Raw genomic sequence first — 6,956 nt, forward strand, 5'->3', positions numbered from 1 at the left:
GAAGAAGAAGAAAGAAGAAGAAGAAGAAGGAGGAGGAGGAGGAGGAGGAGGAGGAGAAGAAGAAGGAGAAGAAGAAGAAGAAGAAGAAGAAGAAGAAGAAGAAGAAGAAGAAGAAGAAGAAGAAGAAGAAGAAGAAGAAGAAAGAGGGAAGAAAGAAGAAGAAGAAGAAGAAGAAGAAGAAGAAGAAGAAGAAGAAGAAGAAGAAGAAGAAGAAAGAAGAAGGAAGAAGAAGAAGAAGAAGAAGAAGAAGAAGAAGAAGAAAAAGAAACAATTTCATTGATGTAGTCCTGAAACTATTATGTAGAATACTATTATCTACATTACATCATGTCAGTCCTTTAATGGCTTAACAATTAGATATGATCCATAAAATTTTCCTGGTAATTAGGTATACTTAAGAACAATTAAGTATAGAGTTACTGCCTTGACAGGAAGATGGTAAAATTTTTTAAAAGACAAATAAATAAATAAAATAATAAAAGCTGTAGCTCTGTGAATCTCAAATAACATCTAATTGAAGTCAGTGAACATCTAGCAATCATTCTGAACACATAATTCTCTTAATACATGTTGCCTAAACTCCCAAGAGATCTGACTTACCAACACCTGTATGTAGCCAAAAATTGACAATCATTTATAAATTATCACCTCTGACTCCATCTTCTCTACCCACTTAAAAACATTTTACATCTTTATTTATGATTTTTTGTACAGATGGGATCTCACTATGTTGCTCAGGTTGGTCCAGAAACAGACCCACACTGATTTCATAAATCAGATGATCATACAGCCATCTGATTTATGAAAAAAAGTGCCACACAGTCCAGAAGGACAAGGATGTTCCGTTCAATATATGGTGCTACATTAAACAGTCACATCCATGTATTTTTAGTAGAGATGGCTATTTTTTAGTAGAGTAAAAAGTGAATCATGGCTGGGTGGGGTGGCTCACACCTGTAATCCCAGCACTGTGGGAGGCTGAAGTGGGCAGACTACTTGAGCCCAAGAGTTTGAGACTAACCTGGGAAAATGTTGAATGCCCATCTCTACAAAAAAAAAAAAAAAAAAAAAAATTAGCCAGGCATGGTAGCACATGCCTATGGTCTCAGGTACTCAAGAGGCTAAGGTGGGAGGATTGCTTGATCCAGGAGGTGAAAGTTGCAGTGAGCTGAGATTATGCCACCACACTCTAGCCTGGGAAATAGAGTGAAAGTCTGTCTGAAAAAAAAAAAAAAAAAAAAGCATAAACTAAAATAAAATTGCTATGAGGTTAACACAGAAAAAAATGTGCTCATATTTTTAGGTTAGGCATTGATTAACAGGACACAAAAAGCAGTCACCATAAAGGAAAAGATTGATCAAGTATAATTTCATTAAAATTAAGAAACTCAGGCTGGGTACACTGGCTCATGCCTGTAATCCCTACACTTTGGGAGGCCAAGGCAGGTGTATCACTTGATCCCAGGAATTCCAGACCAGTCTATGTAACATGTTAAAACCCCATCTCTACTAAAAATACAAAAAGAGCTGAGCATAATGGTGCTCTCCTGCAGATCCCAGCTACTTGGGGGCTCAGGCAGGAGGATCACCAGAGCCTTGGGAGGTCGAGATTGCAATGAGCTGTAATTGTGCCATTGCACTCCAGCCTGGACAACAGAGTGAGATCCTGTCTAAAAAAGAAAAAAAAAAAAATAGAGAATCTCCATTCATTTAAAAACACCATTAAAAGAGTGAAAAGGCAAGCTACAGTTTGAAAAAAGAGAAATGCAATACGTATATATCCTAGAAAGGACACATAACCAGAATAAAGTGTTACAAATCAACAGAAAAACAAGCATATCCTGAAAACAGGATACAGAGATTTAACAGGCACTTCACAAAAGAGGACGTATAAATGGTAGTAAAAAATACTCAACCTCAATACCAGGAAAAGGCAAAATGAAACCACACTGATACATTACTGCACCTCTACTCCAATGGCAAAATAACTTTTAACCGACAAGCATCAGTTTTTGGGAAAATGTTCAACTTTGGGAAAATGTTCAACAATATCTGATACCTCTAAAACCAACAATGTGACTCTTAACATATATACCCCAATCTAGCAATGTTCTATTTCTTCATCTGTGGTGAATTTTACTTAGTATAAATTTATTACCTGTACTTTTTTTTTTTTTTTTTTTTTTAGGTTCTCCCTCTGCCATCCAGGCCTGAGTGCACTGGCAAGATCACTGCTCACTGTAATCTCAGCCTCCCAGGCTCTGACTGATCCTCCCATCTCAGCCTCCCAGGTAGCTAGGGACACACCACCACAGACAGCTAATTTTTGTATTTTCAGTAGAGATGGGGTTTTGCCATGTTGCCCAGGCTGGTCTGGAACTCCTGGGCTCCAGTGGTCTGCCCACCTTGGCCTTCCAAAGCGCTGGGATTACACGTGTGATCCACTGCCCCCCGACCACCTGCACATTTCAAATTGTCAACTTCTTCCACAGACTTCTGTAACTTTTCAAAGACTTCTTTGACACAAAGTTCTCAGAAATCTTAAAGCTAGCATTTTAGAATAGAAAACCGAGCTGCTGGTTCACAGGTGAAATTTTACCAATAAAATTTAACAACAAAAGAAAGCTACTAACGCGTATCAGCTCAGAACAAAGCTTTGAAACGACCAGCAGATCACTTTAACGTCCTCGAGCACTGGGAGTCATTCCTTCGGGCGAACAACACTGTACCCCAAAGAAATGATAGCACTTCAAGAAAAGACTTCCTGTGGAAAGCAGCTTTACCAGAAAAAAAAAAAAAAGGAAAGCGAGGACACCGCTCCAAAAGTCTTGCTGCGCTTCGGTGAAAGGACGCCCGGTGAGATCATCTGAGAAGCCCCAAAGACCCGCTCCCGCCAGCGGGATTCTTCCCGGCGCCCCGAGAGGAGGGCTGCGGCGGCCGCGGGGAGAGGAACCCGGCGCAGGGACTCCAGCCCGGCGGCCGCCCCGGCCGGCTCGCCCAGCAAACGCTGCGGAGGCCCCTGCGCGCGTCAACCCAGCTGCGCGCCGGGGTACCGAACTCCCCGCCCGCGGCCTGGCGCGGCGCCCTCACCTCACAAGCGCTGGTGGACTTCCCGGCAAACCTCCACTTCCCACAGGCATGGCGGCCGCCACGCCCCGCGCCTCCGCCCTCCGCAGCCCGCCCGCCTGTCCTGCGTTTCCAGAAGCGCCGCGCTCACTGAGCGGCTCCCAGCGGCGGCGCCACCCTCCCCTCCCCAGCCCTCCCCTCACCTCGCCTCCCCAGCCCTCCCCTCTCCTCCCCAGCCCTCCCCTCTCCTCCCCAGCCCTCCCCAGCCCTCCCCTCCCCTCCCCAGCCCTCCCCTCCCCTCCCCTCCCCTCCCCTCCCAAGCCCTCCCCAGCCCTCCCCTCCCCTCCCCTCCCCAGCTCTCCTCTCCCCTCCCCTCCCCAGCCTTCCCCTCCCCAGCCTTCCCCTCCCCTCCTCAGCCTTCCCCTCCCCTCCCCAGCCCTCTCCTCCCCTCCCTTCCCCTCCCCTCCCCTCCCCAGCGCTCCCCTCCCCTCCCAGGCCCTCCGCTCCCCTCCCTTCCCCTCCCCTCCCCTCCCCAGCCTTCCCCTCCCCTCTCCTCCCCAGCCCTCCCCTCCCCTCCCCAGCCCTCCCGAGCCCTCCCCTGCCCTTCCCCGCCACAGCCCCTTCCCCGCCACCGCCCCCACCGCGCTCCTCCCCTCCCCTCCCTGCCCCGCCCCTCCCCTGCCCTTCCCCTCCCCAGCCCCTCCCCCACCACCGCCCCACCCCGCCCCTCCCCTCCCCTCCCCAGCCCCGCCCCGCCCTTCCCCGCCCCTCCCCTCCGGCACCCCCGCTGTCTCAGCCGCCGCCCACCGCCCCCCTGCGGCCGCTTGGTCCTCTGCTCCGGCCCCGCCTCCGAGAGCCCCAGGCGCAGGCGCAGCGGGGCCTTAAAGGGGCCGGCCACCTCCACGGCACAGCCGGGTTAGGGCAGAGTGGGCGACAGCTGGAGCCGAGTCCCAGGAACAGCTGCGCTCCCAGAACGGGAGAGATCCACTCAAAGGTTGTGGGTTCCAATAGAGCAGAAGATGAAGAACAGAGGAATTAAAAGTGAGAATCCCTCCTCAGAGGGTGCCTGGGCCGTGTTCCTTGGCAGTTCGGGGGTATTTGCAGTATTGATCTGAAATGCTGCAGCTCCACGGGACGGGACGTGCTTTCGGATGCCGTCCTTGTCTTCTGCCTTAGACGCGCCCTCGGGGGCAGCCTCGGTTTCCGGCCCCGTCCATTGGCCACCTGCCCTGTCATTGCTTTGAGGGAAGAGGAAACAATTTTCAACATTGAAACTTGCCAGGGTGTCTAAGAACCTGTCTGTAGATGAGCTGCCTAAAGATCACCGGGGAAGACTTTTTTAAGGCAGATTTTCTGTTGCAAGAATTTATAATTCTCTAAATCTACGTTAAGGCCCGGAAAGAATCAAGAAAGCCTAAGGAATCTGCACATATTAAGAGTTTTTCCAAGTTTCCCAGAGAGAAGGAGGGGGCGCGTGGGGAGCAGAGGCCGTGGCAGGCAGCGGAGGCACCAGGAGCCGCCGAGTGACCTCGCCGCCCCTCCGGTCCCCTCCCCACCCACAGGCCCATGACCCGCGCCTGTGGCCTCTGCGCACCCAGACTCCGTGCATCCAGACTCCAGCTCCCCAGACTCCGTGCCCTGCAGCACCCACCAGTTCTCCGCCGTGGCAGCCTCACCGAGTAGCACCTCCTGCCCACTGCCCTGGCCACAGCCCCTGCGCCCACGGCAGCAACCCAGGTGACCATGATAGTGGTGGAGGACGCTGGTGAGTGGAAGAGAGGGCAGCCCGGCCACCGGGCCTACTTTCTTGCCTTGCTGATTGTCTATTTTTATAAGATTGTCTACTTTTCTAAGAACTTTGTAAACAAAGAAACTTTTTAAAAAGGATGACTCTAATTTATATTTAATCTAAAGAAGAAGGACGTCAGGCAACTTGGGGGTTTGGGTTTTGGCTTCGTTTCTAAGTCTTCTCTTCGTTGACTTTGGGGCTCAGGTGCCCCAGATGCTTCGGGCTCCCGAGGACCTTCTGGGCCCTCACATTCATGAGGCAGCCACCTGGCGAGTCTGACAGGGCTGTCAGCGAGGCGCTGCTCCCACCTTTCTCCACGTTGGCGTCTGGCCGGGCGGGAAGGGAGAGGACACTGTGTTAAGCAGGTGCTCCAAATAACCCGATTAGCCGCTGGCAGGAGGAGCTCTCCCACATGAAGGACTTCCCCCAATGCTTCCTGGCCACGCCAGGACCTAGTGGTGCCGACCGTGGCCACAGACCTGCCGGAGCCACTGCAGCTTGCGGCGGTAGCAACCTGGCCCCCTGCCCCGGAGAGAGACCGAGGAGCTCGGCGACCTCCTGGACCTGGGCCTTGTCCTCTCCGATTCGCTGTCCATCAGCAGTCGGTGGCCGCCACTGTGCCCTTGTCCGCATCCGCGTCTTCCTCGTCGTTCCCGTCGAGCAGCGGCCCTGCCAGCGCACCCTCCACCTGCAGCTTCGGCTGTCCGATGCCGGCGGGGCGACCCAGGCGTGGGGACCCCACGGGCGGAGGCCTCCTCTGTGGCAGAAAGTCCGCTCCCCCTCCGACGGCTTCCTTCGACCTGGAGGACATCCACAACATGAGCCCCTCTGGCGGCTCTGCGGCGGACCTGCTGCAGCCGCAGTTGGAGCCGGGGTCCACTCCACCGCTGCAGCTGCAGCTGCCAGCTGTTGGGGTGACTGGCAAGTTCGTGCTGAAGGCGTCACTCAGCGCCCCCGGGCAGCGAGTACACAGCCAGTTGTCATCAGCGGCAGCGAAGACGGCCCTGACAGCAGCCACCTGGTGGTGGTGGTGGCGGCCCCCACAACGGCGGCCCGCAGCGCCCGTACCCCCAGATCAAGCAGGAGGAGTCTCCTCGTGCACCCACTCAGGCGCTGGACCCCTCCCAGCCATGGCCACGGCGGGCTGCACACGACGTCCCCCTGGGCGGCAGCCCCCGACCCCTGGGACCTGAGGAACTGCTGAGCAGCAGGGACTGTCACCCTGCCCTGCCACTTCCCCGGCTTCCATCCCCACCCAGGGCCCGATTACCCATCCTTCCTGCCTGACCAGACTCAGCCGCAAGTCCGCCGCTCCATGACCAAGAGCTCAAGCCGCCGGGTTCCTGCCTGCCGAGGAGCCCAGGCCAAACAGGGGAAGACGATCGTGTCCCAGAAAAGCACGGCCACCCACACAAAGAGTTCCCATCCCAAGGCACACCTGCGAGCCCACACAGGTGAGAAACCTTACCACGGTGACTGCCATGGCTGTGGATGGAAATTCGTCTGCTCGGATGAACTGACCAGGCACTACGGTAAACACACTGGGCAACGCCCGTTCCGGTGCCAGAAACGCCACCGAGCATTTTCCAGGTCAGACCACCTCGCCTTGCACATGAAGAGGCATTTTAAATCCCAGACAGTGGATATGACCCACACTGCCAAGGGAGAATTCAGGTTTTTGTTTGTTTCTTTACCTTTTCACCTGGTCTTCCCGATGAGGGGCGGAGCCCAGCCAGAAAGCACTACATTCATGGTCAGGTTCCCAGCTGAGTTAACTTGTGAGTGGATAATCAGGAAAAACGAGGAATCCAAAAGACAAAAATCAAAGAATCGATGGCGTCTGTGACTGGATCTTCTAGCATTCCAATTCTAAATCCAACTTAAATATTCCTGGACTTACAAAATGCAAGGGGGTGATTACCCCCTTTCTCTAAGCAAAGTGTAAAAAGGAATCAAGCCCCTTCTTCCGGGCCAAGAGAATTTTGAGCGTTAGCTGTCTCTTGGTCACTGGCAACAAAGAACTCCTGATTCTATCTCAGAGTGTGGCACTTTCCTTACAACTCGCTTGGTTACAACATTAGCAGTGTGAAAACAGACTAAC

At 53.3% G+C, this 6,956-nt stretch overlaps 1 pseudogene; it reads left to right on the forward strand.

Annotated features, from left to right (window-relative positions):
- The first annotated feature begins 4,893 nt into the window (after positions 1-4,893).
- On the forward strand, positions 4,894-6,701 carry LOC141583384 (Krueppel-like factor 4 pseudogene; annotated as a pseudogene).
- The last annotated feature ends 255 nt before the right edge of the window (positions 6,702-6,956 follow it).

This window comes from Saimiri boliviensis (assembly GCF_048565385.1).
Source record: "Saimiri boliviensis isolate mSaiBol1 chromosome 19 unlocalized genomic scaffold, mSaiBol1.pri SUPER_19_unloc_5, whole genome shotgun sequence".
NCBI classification, from domain to species: domain Eukaryota; kingdom Metazoa; phylum Chordata; class Mammalia; order Primates; family Cebidae; genus Saimiri; species Saimiri boliviensis.